Source organism: Elephantulus edwardii, unplaced genomic scaffold (genome assembly GCF_000299155.1).
Source record: "Elephantulus edwardii isolate Elephantulus edwardi_28Jun2011 unplaced genomic scaffold, EleEdw1.0 scaffold00125, whole genome shotgun sequence".
In the NCBI taxonomy this organism is placed as follows: Eukaryota; Metazoa; Chordata; class Mammalia; order Macroscelidea; family Macroscelididae; genus Elephantulus; species Elephantulus edwardii.
Genome location: NW_006399875.1, coordinates 3,842,270 through 3,858,578, shown reverse-complemented (window position 1 = coordinate 3,858,578; position 16,309 = coordinate 3,842,270). Strand labels below are relative to the sequence as shown.

Genomic DNA, 16,309 nt, shown 5'->3' with positions numbered 1-16,309 from the left:
TCAAATAATTTGTTCAGATGCAGATTGAGTAGGTATGGAGAAAGGATACAATCCTAACATGCACTTTTTCAATTTTAAATTTCAATTTTAAGTTTTTAAATTGTAATGTTTTCTTGTTGAGTTCACATAACAGTCTCTTAGTCTAGGCATAGATTTAACACAAACACAACTCAGTGTTTTGGGATTCTCATTGTTATTAGTATTACCCATAATCTGTTATGATCCACAAAATCAAGTGCCTTTACATAGTCAACCAAGCACAAATAAACATTCTTAGGATAGTCTTTGCCTTCAATCAGGATCCATGCTTGGTTCCACAATCAACACTTTTGCAGCCAGCATTCCAAAAAATCCAAAGAATAAGTGTATTAGGAAAATCTGAGGTCAGAGACCTCTCCAGAGTGTTGAGGAGCAAAGGTGTTGATCTAGAGACTAAGGTGAAACTGTTACAGGCCATGTTCTTTGTAATTACTTGCTATGTGTCAGAGAGCTGGACAATGACAAAGGATGACAGAAGAAGAAGAGTACGGAACATACCATAGACTACCAGAAGAACAAATAGATCTATCTTGGAGATGGTAAGACCAAGTTTCTCCTTGGAGTCAACCAATCTGAGGCTTCATCTCATACACTTTGAGCACTTGACCAGGAAGGATAAGCCCTTGAATAAGGACATAATGATTGGAGCAAGGGTAGAGGGATAGTGCAGGAGAGGAAGACCTCGGATAAGATGGATTGACACAATAACTGGGGTAATGAGGGTAAGTGAGATTGTCTCAGTATAGAACAGAGTTCAGAGCTATTGTACACAGGATTGTTATGAGTCATAGCTGACTTGACGGGACGTAAAAACAACAATCATAGTCTCTTCTAAACCCAGCTTTAACTTATGGTAGTTTTCTATCTATGAACTGTTCTAGCCATTTTTAATGATCTTCAGCAATACTTTGCTTGCATGTGGTATCAATAATACTGTTTGATAATTACCACATTCTATTAGATTACCTTTGTTGGGAATGGGAACAAATACGGATCTCTTCCACTTAGTTGGCCAGACAGCTATTCTCCAAATGTTCTCCAAATGTCTTGTGAACACATCCAAGACTGCATCTGTTGGTTAAAAGATGGCAGCTAATATCTCATTAATCCCTAGGGTCTTAGTTTTTTGTCAAAGCTTTCAGTGAATTTTAAATTTCTTCCTTCATTACCATTAGTTCTTCATCATATGGTACTTCCTGAAACATTTTAGTGTCAATCAATTCTTTTTGGTACCATGATTCTATGTAGTCCCTCTACCTTTTTGATGTTTCCTGGATCATTAAAGAATTTTTCAGTAGTATCTCTCAGTATTGAAACGCCAGGATTCAATTTCCCCCCCTCTATTACTTCAGCTTAAAAAGTGCTAAGGGTTCTTCCCTTTTAATTCTTAAATTCCAGTTATCTGCACATTTTGTTATAATAATTAGTTGAATTTATCTTCTCAAGCTGCCCTTGGCAATAGTATGTTTAGCTCTTTTACTTCAGTGTCCCTTCTCTTTGCTTTGGCTTCTCTATTTTCAGGGTTTCTTCTGAAACCCAGTTAGGCTTTTTCTTTCTTATGAACAGTCAACTTTTTCACTGTTCATGGTTGGTATTCTTATGCCATCCGACAACTCATTAAGTCTTCAGTCAGTGACGATTCATGCTTCATATTTTCCATGATCTAATGATTAATGGGTAAGTACTCTACCTTAGTACTATATCCAACAGTTTTCCTCTAGTATTCATTGGGTTTTCAAAGACCTGTTATTTCAGAAGTGGATGGCCAATCCTGCTTTCTAATCTTTCTTAATTTAAATTGTCAGATATCTGGTAATGATTAAACCTGAGAGGATGAGGTGTCTATGAAGGCTATGCACTCTCTTGCATATGGCAGGAGATAGTTTCCTGGAGGAAGTAGAACAAAACATATTTAAACTCAAAATGTCCAAACTCATTTCATGGATGTTCTTTCATTTTCTTTTTCATTCTTTACATCACCCAACTAAACAGATTCAAAGTGATCCACCAATCTAGGTTGCTTGGATCACAATGGCTGGTAGGTAAATGGACAAGTAAGTCCGACAGGTGTCACAAAGACAATTGAAGAAGGCAAGAGGGAGTGGGCATTCTCATATTAACTTAGCTCATATCTTTACTAACAGGAAGACTTTTTCCTACTGGTCGTAGGGATGCTGAGAATGTTGTTTATCTATCATTTTGGATCCTATTTAAAAAGTGTTCTAAGTGTTTTTGACTGTATTAAAAAATAAGAATGGCAAATAGTCTTAAAAAAGAATTTTTGTGTCACTAATTGTATACATTAGGACTGGAGGAAAATTCATTAACAACCTGCATTATGCAAATGGCACAAACTTGCTTGCTGAAAATGAGGAGAAGATCAAGGACTACATCTTTCTATACGGTTTATATCTCAATAGTTCTAGTGGTAAAGCTGAAAACCATAAACATCATAAGAGACAAAATGAGACCAATCTTAGAAGGCCCAGCTTATGGTACAAAACAGGCTAACAAATACAGCCCGAAATGCACAAACAAGACAGGATAAAACTGATAAATGGGAGTTTCTAAAAATTAAATCCCTGGGTGCATAAAAAAACTTTTTCCAACAGGGTGAAAGAAAACCTACTGACTGGGGGGAGGGGGAGCCAACAAAAAATATTCAGCAATACCATCTCAGACAAGACACTGAAATGCAATTCATAATGTATTCTTTGATCTTCTGCAGAAAGTGCCTCACGTCTTCCTCATTTTCAGCAAGATAGGTTGTATAATACCGAGGAGGACCTGAAGAACTTGCTACAGAATGTCAAAGACTGCAGTCTTCAGTATGGATTGAAGCTCAAGGTCAAGAAGACAAAGATTCTCACCACTTGGCCAATGGTAGTACCAGGATAGATGGAGAAGATACTCAATTTGTTAACAATTTCAACTTGCTCAGTTCCCCAATCAACACTCTAGTCACCAGTAATCAGGATATCAAAAGATTAATTGCATTAGGAAAATCTACTGTAAGAGACCTCTTCTTAGTGCTGAAGAGCAAGGATGTCAGTCTGGAGACTGAGGTGCCCTTAACTTAGTCTATGGTTTTCGCAATCATTTGCTAGAGCTAGACAATGACCGAGAATTGCAGAAGAAGAATCGATGTCTTTAAGTTGTAGTGCTGGAGAAGAGTATTGAACATACCATGAACTGTCAAGAGAACGAAAAAGTCTTTCCTAGAGGGTGAAACCAGGTTGCTCCTTGGAGGCAAGGATTCTGAAGCTCTGTCTCACATACTTTGGGCATGTAGCCAGAAAGAAACAATCTTGGGAGAAAGACATCATGCTTGGAAGGGTGGAGAGACAACAGAGGAGAGGAAGACCCCAGGTGAGATGGATTGACACAATAACTGGAGTAATAAGGGTATATGTGACAGAAACCGTGAGATTGCCTCACAATAGAGGAGAATTCTGAGCTATTGTGCCTAAGGGTCACTATGAGTGGTAGTTGATTTGACGGCACATACCAACAATATTGGGCAATTAAGAACATAGGTTTTATCTGAGTTTGCTTTGTATTTTCTATCTGCAATGTTAAAATCTTTAGACTTACTACATTTTTGTTGATATGAACTGCATGTTCTTGAACTTACCTAATTTTCTGTCTTATTGTCTTCCTGATTTAGACCTCTTTTCTTTGTTACAAATGCATTTTTGTTATTTCTTTTATTTCTTCTAAGTAGATTAATTTTCATCAGTAAATTGTTTCCGTTCTTTTCCGGGAGTGTCACAGTTTATATCTGGAAAGTCATTTCTGAAAAGCAAGCCAATATAACAAAAAAAAAATCTACTTAATTTTCCTGTATAACATTTCTGAGTTTGTCTTTAATATTTTAATACTATATTGATCTTAAAAGTCGTTGTGTAATGGCCATGTTTTTGCTTGACTACTAACCTAAACACTGGCCTTTGGAATTCAACTAGCAACATTAAGAAATGAAGGTATGATGACCTGTTTCCCTAAATGTTACAGCCAAGGAAATTTTGTGGCGAATTTCTACCTGGAGTCCTCATGGTTCAGAATCAACTAAGTGGTAGTGGGATGGATTTGCCTACCCACCTTAACCAAAGTTTTGTGGGGAGAAAAAGAGGTCATCTCCTTCTGCTCGGTTTACAGACTCTGAGAAGTTGCTGGAGAGTCAGTTGCAACTCCAAAGCAATGAACAACAACAGCAGCGATCATCAAATTAATTTTCATAAGATGTACTTTTATACTTTATCGGAATTTTCATGTAGCATTTATTTTGCACAGGTTTCTCTCCCCCTCCCGTAATTATGAGCCAGTAAGTCCACAATCATGGATTCATTCCAACTCCTAATGACCCTCTGAGGATGAGTAGACCTGTCTCATGTGGCTTCTAAAGATGTGATGATTATGGAAACAGACTACACTACTTTTCTCCCATGGAACAGACAATGAGTGGGTTTCAACCACCAATTATTTTGTTTGCAGTCAAGTGCTTAACCACTGCACAACCAGGGCTTCTTGCAATCTCCGATTCATATAATCAAACAATACACTCTATCATTTTTCTCTACAGCATGAAGGTCTCTTTTGTAACTTGCGAGCTACCATTCCATGTTTCCATCTGTCCTTGAGTCTGGAATCTAGTTCTATTCATTGTTTTTGCCTGTTCCAACACAAATAATAGGCAATTTGAATTACTATAACTGGGTGTGTGTTTTAGGGTGTTTTTTTTGGTCTTTTTTTTAAATAAGGAGCAATGAGGAACTCTCAAAGAAGAGTTCTCAAAATGTTTTTAAATTAATGACTTATACAAAACCACACTAAGCCAGTAATACAAAAGTAAAAAAGAAACATTTGTACCAACAAGTTGGAAGAGTACAGAGAAAACAGGATTATCAGATATCATGTTGACACATAGTTGGGAGGAATCATTAATGCTAATACAGAATCTGACTTTTAAAAAAAAGAAAGGAAGATCAAAATTAGCAAGTTAAAGTCATGGGATAACTATAATTCAGAGCACTTAGGTTAAGCAAGTAGTTTCCACTTGTGCTGTGTGAAAAGGACCTGGATTAATATTGTCTTTTGTGTGTAAGAGGCCAGAGCTTTAGTTCACCGCAAATACAGCATCAGGTAACAGGGCAAGTATAGACAGCTTTAAGAGAATTAGTCCCCAAAGTCGACAGAGTGCACCTGGAATAGCCCATTCCTCTCTGGGTCTTCTCTTCTTCCTATGTGACAGCTCCGTAAATAAATAAAGCTTTGCTTTCTTGATTGACATTCTTGAGATGAACTCCATAAATGTATTCCTTTTAGGTAATAATGAGTGGCTTAACTGGGGAACTCTTCCACAAATGTGATGTTGTAACTCACAGCGATTCTATGTAAAACAGCCATAAGCTCTGCCCTATCCTGTGCCAATCTCACCATCTCCGACACACCTACCCCAACCACTGAATCAATCCACCTCATAGAGGGTCTTTCTCTCCTGTGCTGTCCCTCCACCCTCCCAAGCATGACGTCCTTCTCCAAGGACTGGTCCCTCCTTGCAATATGTCCAAAGTAGGTCAGATGAAGCTTCAGAATTTTTGCCTTCAAGGATTAGCCTAGTTTAACCTTCTCCTAGATAAACCTGTTTGTTTTCTTAGCAGTCCATGGCATATTCAGTAATCTTCTCCAATACCACATTTCAAATGCATCAATTCTCCGTCTATCCTCCTTAGTCATTGTCCAACTCTCTGACACATAGCAAGTGATTCCAAAGACCATGGCCTGTATCAGGCACACCTTAGTCTCCAGAGTAAAACCATTGCTCTTCAGTACTTTGGAGAGGTCCCTAACAGGAGACTTTCCCATTGCAATACATCTTTTAATTTCCTGGCTGCTGGTGCCAAAAGTGTTGACTGTGGAGCCAAACAATCTCACAACACTATTAGCAAAAAAACAACCACGTTACCAACTCCTATGGATTTAATTACGTCCTTTCAAAAAGGCATGTTGGTGTCCTAATTCCCAGTACTTGTGAACATGAACTTACTGGCAATTGGATCCTTAAGCCTGCTAAGTTTATGTGAGGTCATACTGAGACAGAGTGGATTCTGATCTAATATGAGTTGCATTTGACCATAGGTACTGAAAAGTTAATTTTAACTTGTTGCAACTGTGGAACAGAGTAGAACTGCCCCATGGGGTTTTGTAAGCTGTAATCTTTACATAGGCAAGTGGAGGGAGGACAAAAGAGAGGAAGACCCTTAATCAAGTGGATTGACACAGTGATTGCAGCAGTGGGCTCGGTTCAAGTGTGTCAGAGACTGTGAGGCTGACACAGGATAGGACAGGGTTCAGACCTGTTGTTCATAGGGTCACTATGAGTTTTATGCAACTTGATGGCATCTAGCTAAAACAACAGCAATCTCTATGTAAGCAGATTTCCACCAGGTCTTTCTCCTATGGAGCTAGTATGTAGGCTTAAATTGTGCACCTTTCAAATAACAGTCAAGCACTTCATTTGTTTGTGGCACCAGGACTCCTTGAACCAGTCTAAGTGATGTTCTTATGAAAGAAGGCAAAAGACAGAGAGAGAGAGAGAGCGCGCGCTAGAAGAAAGATGGCAATACAAAGATGCATCTACCCCACTCCTGTTGAGTCGAGTCCAACTCATGCTGGCATGGATATGAAATAGTATTCTTCTAAGAACTTCTGAAGGTATGTGGTTCATATCCACCAGCTACTTCATCGGAGAATAGATTCATTGGCTCTGAAAACGCACCGGAGAGTCAAATATGAGCTGATTCTGACTTTATTATACACAACAACAATAACAACAAGAACTTCTGAGGGAACTTGGCCTGGCTGACATTGTTGATTTGGATTTAGAGCATTCAGAATTGTGAAACAACAGGGGTTTTTTTGTCCTTATAAGTCACCAAGTTTGTGGAAATATGAATCAGCAACCCTAGGAAAGTCATACATCTCTCACAGCTATTACATTCAATTAAGTTGAACATGAACCACCATCTGAATAACTTACCAAAAAGTATTCCTCCTAAGAATACTTTCACTTACCTCAGTAAATCCAACATAAATAGAAACGATTTCTTGAATTTTTTGGAAGTAGAATGCAGGAAGTGGTGCAAATTTGGTGTTAAGGATATTTTAAAAATCTAATTTCACTAGTAGTACCATCACTCACAAATTTCGTTAGTAGATGCCATCACTCCTTTTGTTATACAAAAAGTCACCATGAATCAGAGGTAACTGCCTTGTAACTAACAAGAAGATTCTAGAGTTGATAAGAAGACAAGACAGCAACTCGAGAAAACAGAGAAGGAATAAGGATATTTTAAAATATTATCTCTCTACAGGAAAAATTAAAGAGAGAAACTTATTACTCTCCAGCCCCCAATTAAGGGGTGAGAGTATGAAGGTGATTGGATTTTGAAAATATACAGCAAAAAGAAAGGAGACAAGGAAAAGGAGAAAATAAACAGGGAAAGAACAGCACTGGTTTTTTGGAAATATTCAGAGAAAAGTGGATTATGTACTGGAATCTAAATTATTGAATCAGTTTATAAAGATCTATATCATATTTAGCATCGTGGAGCAGGACTCAACTCTGGAACTTCCAGCCCACTGGGAAAATCTGCCTATATTCCCCTATTTCTACAACCCAGCCTCTCCTGGGCAGCTTCTCTTCTGTGGATAACATGCTCATAAACATGAGGACTTTATGACATTGACTTTCTCTTACCAAAACTCAAATCAAGGTTGGAGGAAGACTCATTAACAACCTATGATATGCAGATGACGCAACCTTGCTTGCTGAAACTGAAGACCTGAAGCACTTGCTGCAGAAGGTCAAGGACTATAGTCTACAATATGGATTGAAGCTCAATATCAAGAAGACAATGATTCTCACCACTGGGCCAATTGACAGCACCAAAAGAGATGAGGAAAAGATTAAGGTTTTAGCAATTACAGCTTGCTTGGATCCACAATCAACACTCTTAACACTAGCACTCAGGAAATCAAAAGACAAATTGCACTGGGAAAATCTGCTGTCATGGACCTCTCCAGAGTGCTGAAGAGCAATGATTTCAGTCGAGATACAAAGATGTGCCTAATCCAGGCCATGGTTGTCTCAATTACTTGTTATGTTTCAGACAGTTGGACTTGACTAAGTATGACAGAAAAATAGATGCCTTTGAGTTGTGGTGCTAGAGAAGAGTCTCGAACATACTGTAGACTGCCAAGAAAAGAAATAGGTCTGTCTTAAAGAGGGTAAAACCAAGTCTCTCCTTGGAGGCTAGGATTTTGAAGCTCCTCCTCACTTTCTTTGGGCACATGGCAAGGAGAGATCAGTCCTTGCAAAAGGAATTTATACTTGGAAGAGTAGAGTGGCACAGGAAAGGAAGGACCCGTATGGGATCGATTGATACAGTAACTGGGGTGATCGGAGTTGATGTGTCGGGATTAGTGAGACTGGCTCAAGACAGGGAAGGGTTCAGAGCTGTTGTAAATAGGGTCTCTATACATAGAAGGTGACTCAACGGCATGTAACAAGAACATACTATGGCAGTTTTAGAAGCAGGAGTAGTAGCCACTTCCTAAACAACATGCCTCCGGAAGCTCTATGAACTTGTATAAATGTTGATAATTGTAGAGAGACTTCAGGCCTTTTGTTCATAAGGTCGCGCTATGAGTCATGCTTTACTCAAAGGCAATCAACAACAAAAACAACTACCAAAACTTCTCTCCCAGCAGTTTTAGTGTTTGAGGCTCCCTCTGGGGAAAAAGAGTCCAGTTTCCATCTTGATTTAAATCTTAAGATTAATTCATAATGGAATAAGAGCTAGGATTCTTAGGTGCATTTAAAGGCTTATATTAACCACTCAGAGAGTAGGGAAAGAATGGCAGTGGAAGCCACTCAGAGGGCCTGGGCAAGAACGTCTGATGATATGCTTCCTACACATTAGAGCCATGAAAAGCCTATAGAAATTGCACCGCCCAAGTGGTCCTCATTATAGACTCGATGGTAACTGGTAGTGGACATTAGCTTTTTCTTTAGTTGGGCTCAGAACCTAACTGTACTATAGCCAAAAAACAGTGACATTGAGTCAATTCTGAATCTCAGAGATCCTGTAAGACAACTGTCCCATCGTCACAGAAGCAGGCTGCCACTTCTTTCTCTTACAGAACAGCTAGTGATAACGGCCCAGTTCTTCTCCCATAATGCCACCAGGGCTTCTTTCCACAGTATGTAGAGTTCCATTTTTATGTTCCAAATTTCAAATCTCTCACTTGCAACTGAATTTTTTTCAAATGCAACCTATCCGTAAGCTGGCCCGTTGCCACCAGCTCTCCATTGCATAGCAACTCTATACAGCAGAGTAAAACTAACTGCCCCCAAAGGTTTGGGAGGTTGCATATTTCTTTCTACCATGGAAAGAAATTATTGAGTCTCAGCCAAAATCGTTGCATTCCATGAGCTGAAAACCACTCGTATTGGCAACCTCCTAGATTAACAACCTGTATGCAGAACAGATTATCCAGGAGGCTGGGCTCTATGAGGAGGAATGTGGGGTCAAGATTGGTGGACGAGCTATCAACAATTTGTGTTATGCAGATGACACAACCCTACTGGCTGAAACGGAAGAGGACCTGAAGCACCTGCTGCAGAGGGTCAAGGACTGCAGCCTCCAATATGGATTGAGGCTCAATGTCAAGAAAACAAAGATTCTCACCACTGGACCAATTGGTAGCATCAGGATGGATGGTGAAGAGATTGAGATTGTTCACAGTTTTAGTGTGCTTGGCTCCACAGTTAACACTCTTGGCACCAGCAGCCAGGAAACTAAAAGGCACATTGCCATGGGAAAATCTGCTGTTAGGGAACTCTCGAAAGTACTGAAGAGCAATGGTGTCTCTCTGGAGACTAAGGTGCGTATGATACAGACCATGGTCTTCGCAATCACTTGTTATGCATCAGAGAGCTGGACAATGACCAAGGAGGATAGAAGGAGAATTGATGCCTTTGAGCTGTGGTGCTGGAGAAGAGTATTCAGAGTACCATGGACTACTAGAAAAACAATCAGATTCATCCTGGAAAAGTTTAAACCGGGCCGCTCCTTGGAGGCAAGGATTCTGAGGCTCCTTCTAACATACTTTGGAGAGGTTGTAAGGAAAGACTGGTCCTTGGAGAAGGACATCATGCTTGGGAGGGTGGAAGGACAGCGCAGGAGGGGAAGGCCCTCTGTGAGGTGGATTGGTTCGGTGACTGGGGTAATCGGGATGGGAATGTTAGAGACAGTGCGATTGGCACAGGACAGAGCAGAGTTTAGGGCTGTTGCACACAGGGTCGCTATGAGTCACAAGCAAGTCGATGGCACGTAACAACAATAACAACAACAGATTAACAATGACAGAAGTTATAAATGCTCTTGCCGGACGTCGTGTTGTGTCTAGGTATTGCCTCTGAGAGCACTGGGCTTTTCATTGGTAACATTTGGTCATTGTCTGACTAAATATGTTTCTGCATCTTCCAGACTGCAACCATTCATGGGGCAAGAGAGTGCAGAGCTTGTCCACAGACCTTCTGATCCAGGTGTTAATGTCTGTATAAGGCTCAGGTGTAGTTCATCCAAGTTAAAGTCGCAGGCTAATCAGGGTGGAACATCTCACTACAAACCAAACTGGCCATGATCTCAGCCACGTTAAACACTCTGAGCTGTTGCTCAATGAGTTTAAGTGACTGATAAAATTAACACAACTGCTGGTTTTACTTGTCTGAACACAGTTTGGAGAGTACCAGGTATATTGTAATGCTTAATTGCTACCAAAATATTTGCGCACGTCAAGGAAATCATTACAGATAAAAGATAGACATTGTTCGAGGAAATGGATTAATTAGTATCTAATTGCTGTAACTTGCAATTAATCCATTAATATTAGGAATGGAAGCTTGTAACAAATTAGGGACCAACAAAAGAAATCAACAAGTAATGATGGAGTCTTTGCCAAATCCATCACCCAAGGAAACCTGAAGGTCTTGAAGCTTTGACTCAAGTTGGTCCTCAGGAGTTTCCAAGGTTCTTACACAGCTTAAAACTCAATTTCTCTTCCTCACCTCAAAAGTCAGTCTTAAGCAGCTGTGGTGCCTCCAGCCTTGGTTTTGATGACTCACTTAAAGGTGCCTCATATACTTTGGCAGCAGTGGGTTCTTCAATGGAGACAACACCTGAAAATAATTCATGTGTGGGAAGGAGAGAGGGGGAAGTACTTAGCGAGGCATGGTGGGAAGGACACAGCACCCCACTGTAAATGGGGTGCGTGGCTGCTGTCTGGCAAAGTTAGGGGCTCAGAGTCTGCCTGAGTGGATGGGAATCCAGGATCCTGGGCCCACCGCCTTCTCCTGAGGATGCTGGGTGGGACCTTGCTGTCTCCTGCAGCTGAGAAGAGCACATGGCCAGCGCCCACGTCCAGTATCGCCCAGCAGACTCAGGAGGGATCCCAGCCCTCCGGGATGCACCCAAGGGCGCTCTGACTGCACCCAGGCCTGGGGCCCCCCGCCTGTCCCTCAGCCCCCGCAGCCCAGCCAACTCCAGCTGCTAATTAGAAACTAAGATCCCCACACACGACGGGCATGTCTCCCACTCCCTTGCAAGATCGCCAGCTCTTTAAAGGACATTCGGGATTGTTTGCTGTCAGCAAAACAAGTGTGTGCCCCAGCGATCCCACAGACAACAAAGCGGCCCCGCAGCATTGCCGGCCGGTGATGTCACGCAGGTAAAATTGTACTGACAAGCTTTTAATTAAAGTTTTCCCACACATCTTTCCGCGGGTCCCTGGAGCGCTGATGCATTATGCGCCGCTGCCAGCCAATTGTGAGCGGCGAGGGAAGTGTTTTATTTTCAAAGCCCTTGCTGACAGCTTGAGAACACTTTGTTATACAATCTGTTTATGTTTCTCTCTCTCTCTCTCTCTCTCTCTCTCTCTCTCTCTCTCTCTCTCACACACACACACACACACACACACACACACACACACACACACACACACACACTGGCTCTGGGGAAATGCAGGGTGTTTACTGTGCATGGCAATAATTAAACACATCTGGTGCTGAAGTCCCTCCAAGAGGGGGGGCGGGAGCTCCCTCTGTAAACAATCACCCCCACCTTGACACGGCGCCCCTCCAGCTTCCGTTGAAGGACTCTAGGAAGGTGCAGGTTCAAACAGGTGCACGATACACCACCCCACCCCACCGGAACAGGGAGGTTCTCTAGGATAAGCGGCTGCAGTTTCCCAGATAGAAAGAAAATGCATGCCCACTGCTGGACCAGTAGGCTGAGGCTCTGATGAGAGCCATAAGAAATCAGAAGCGGGCTTTGGTGGTCACTTAAGACTATTCAGCTGTGATAAATTGCACGCAGACTCATGGGCGACTCTACTCATGTTAGAATGGAATTGGACCCATCGGCTTGCCAGTAACTGGGTCCGGGGACATCCAGCGCCAGATCTTCCTTCTAATGTAGCACTTAGTGAACTTCCAGTCTTAGTTGGTGTAGTCCTCATCTTCGTCTTCTTCTTATTCTTCCTCTTCCTCTTTCTCCTCTTCCTCCTCCTTCTCCTCCTCCTCTTCCTCTTACTACTACTACTATTACTAATTGTAATAGTATATTATTCTATATTCTATTCTATATTCTATATTTATTATATATTACATTCTATTTTGGGTTGCATACATAATTCATCTACATTGTGTTACATTTATATACATTGTGCTTCACACCTTCCTTCATTCACATTGTATTTCATACAATCATTCATAGACATAGTGCTTTATAAAAGCAATCACCATTGGTCTATTCCTACCATTACATCATCTTTTCAGGTCTGAAGCAGGTCTTTTCCACTCCTTCTTCCACCCTGCTACTCCCACCCTATTCTCCTATCGGAGTGATTTCCTCTCATTTCTCATTTTCTGCCCCACTCCTCTTCCCCTCTTGACTTCTCATACACATCTTAGTTATTCTTCCATGTTTGCAATAATGGTCATGTGCAGTATTTGTCCTTGTGAGACTGAGATAGTTCACTCAGCATAATATTTTCTAACCTCTCCTACATTACGTAGTATTTTTGGAAATCATTGCCCCTTAGTGTTATGTAATATTCCATTGCATGAACCTGTCACAATTCCTCAATCTATTTGTCTGTTGATGGGTAATGGGGTTGTTTCTGTTTTCTTGATACTGTGAATAATGTTGCTATGAACACAGGTGTACAAATCTCCATTTGTGTCTCATTTCTATTTTCCTTGGGATATATTCCTAACAGTGGCATAACTGGGTTGTAGAAGATCTCTATATTCTGCTTTTGGAGGAAATGGTAAAATCCCACCAGCAGGATATGAGAGTTCCAATCTCTTCACATCCTTTCCAACATGTATTGCTTATTGCTTTTGCCACTGCAACAGCGGTGGGATTGTATCTCATTGTGTTTTTTATTTGTTTCTCTCTGATTGCCAGTGACATTGAACATTTATTGATGTGGTTGTTGGCCATCCAAACATCTTCCTTTGTGAAGAGTCTTTCCATGTTTTTTGCCCATTTTGTAACTGGATTATCATCTTTTTCTTTTGGAAGCCCTGCAATATTCTGTAAACCTTTGTTTCAAGACCCTTGTCTGAGATGTCTTTGCCAAATCTTTCATTCCAAGAGTGTAGGTTTTCTTTTCACCCTGTTGGAGAAAGTGTTTGACGCACACAGGTTCTTAATTTTTAGAATGTGCTCATTTTTAGAATGCACAATTTTATCTTCTCCTCCTTATGCATTTCTGGCCATATTTGCAAGCCTACTAATACCATAAGCTAGCATGTCTGAGTTTGGTCTCATAATTTCTCTTATGATCTTTATGGTTTGGGACTTTACTCCTAGGTTTCTGAGCTACCCTGAATTGATTTTTGTGTATGGTATGAGATGTGGATCTTGCCATCTGCTTTCTACATAGAGCTACATTGGACAGAAAGTTATGCTACCAAGCCCAAGGCAGCCCTCAGGCCTGGTTTAAATTGTGTGGTGTGTTTTTGGTTGTTTTATTATTATTATTATTATTAATACGTTTTTATTTCATAGCTAAGCCTGTTTAAATTAAATTGGTTTTTGTCAAACATTCTTCTAAGTGGTATAGCACTGGTCTGTGCTTTGCTTCACAGAGGTAACTCGTGGTTACTGTGATGCTAAACACTGTGGCACTGATGTGCCAAATGTGATAATGTGATAATGGTTACCCATGGCGGGTAGTGTTTGGTGGAGCTTCCTGATTAAAACAAGCTTGGAAGCAGGAGTGGCATCCACTGCCGAAATGGCTTGCCTCTGGAAACTCTGAACGGTCTTCTTTCATAGGGTCTCTATGAGTTGTCTACAACTCCATGGTACCTCACAACAACAACAACAAAAACAGCAACAACATGGTATGAAATGTGGATCTTGCAATCCACTTTCTGCAGATAAATGTCCAATCTTTCCAGCCCCCTATATTAAATATTATAATTTCCAAGTTTGATAGGTATTGCTTCCTTCTCATATACCAGTTGGGTGTAGGTATATGAGTTAATTACTGGGTTGTGGATTCTGTCCCTCTATGAGTCTCTCACTGTACTAATACCATGCTATTTCAGTGACTACAGTGGCATAGTACCGAACCTCCAGTCTTTTGCCTAGCAGTCAAGTGTGTTACCCATTTGCACAATAAGCCACACAGCCCCGTGCCTCTGTCTCTGAGGACCTGCTCCTGAATGGTGGACTCCAAGCCTTCCCCTGTTGTTCTTGTTATGTGCCATCAAGTCATAGGCAACTCATAGCGACACGATGAACAAAAGTCCTCGACACTTGCATGCATGACTTTCATCCTCTCTCCAGGTTTATAGGGTTCCCGGAGTCAAGCTATTTACAGAAGTGAATGCCATTCCTGCTTCCAAGCTTGTTTCAACCAGGGAACTCCACCCAACACCATCCACCGTGGGTAACCATTATCACATTTGATACATCAGTGTCACAATGTTCAGCTTCACAGCGACCACAAGTTTCCTCTGTACGGCAAGTGGACACACCAGGGCTATACAACCTAGAAGACTGAACAAAAACAGTGAAAAACAGTCCTTAGGACCACGGATTAGAGTCACCCACCATTGGCTTGGTAGCATCACTTGTGGGCCACTAGGCTAACTGGTCTCTCTCTGTGTTGTTAAGTGTCGTCGAGTCGTAGGCGACTCATATCAACCCTATGAACCAAAGTCCTCAACACTTATGTGTGTGACTTTCATCCTTTATCTCAGTTCATAGGCTTTCCAAAGACAAGCTATTTATGGAAGTGGATGCCACTCGGGCTTCCAAGCTTGTTTTAAATGGGAAGCGCCACTGAACACTGTCCACCATGGGTAACCATTATCACATTTGATACATAAGATGTCATTGAACTCTTCCTTGTCTCTTCCCCTCTGTGGCCAGAAGTCAGGCAGAGCTCCAGCCTTCTTCAGATGGTTTCCCCATAGGACATACTCTGCAGGGGACACTGAGAGGCAGTAAGGGAGCCTTTGTGGTGACCATTGTTAGATCTATTGGTACATCTGTACTTGCTTAGATCTCCTGCAGGACACCAGGTGTTTCAGAAAAGAGATCTCATCCACAGATGCCACTCATAGTCCATGGATATAAAATGGAGATAAGAACATTCAGTTCAAAGTAGGTCACCTTCCAGAAAGGCTAGCCAAGATTTCTTCTAGTCTTAAAAGGACCCTGACACTTTCCCCTATGTTGGGTCCAAACGATAGCATGAAGATTGCAAACCGTAAGGTCAATCATTAATTAATCATGTGACATGAGCCAAGGGGCATGACGTGCTTAATGAGACCCTGCTTCTAGAAAAGTCCAGGAAGACTGAATGCAGATGACTATACAGGCAAAATAAGATAAATGTCTTACATAGACCTATGGTGATTGGCCAGCAGATATTCAGAGGCAGTTAATCACATGATCACATGGGAGAATATTATCCATCATTCACCCAAGGAGCAGCTGGTGGGTTCACACTGTGTGCCTTCAGGTTTTTCAAATAAATAAATAAACATGTGTGTGTGTGTGTGTGTGTGTGTGTGTTGTGTTGTTGTTATGTGCCGTCGAGTCATTTGTGACTCAAAGCGAACCTATGCACAACAGCCCTAAACCCTGCTCTATCCTGTGCCAACTGCACTGCCTCTGACACA

At 41.3% G+C, this 16,309-nt stretch overlaps 1 pseudogene; it reads right to left on the bottom strand.

The window, feature by feature from the left end:
- Window positions 1–16,309, bottom strand: part of LOC102844922 — a 145,543-nt pseudogene that overhangs the window by 14,893 nt on the left and 114,341 nt on the right.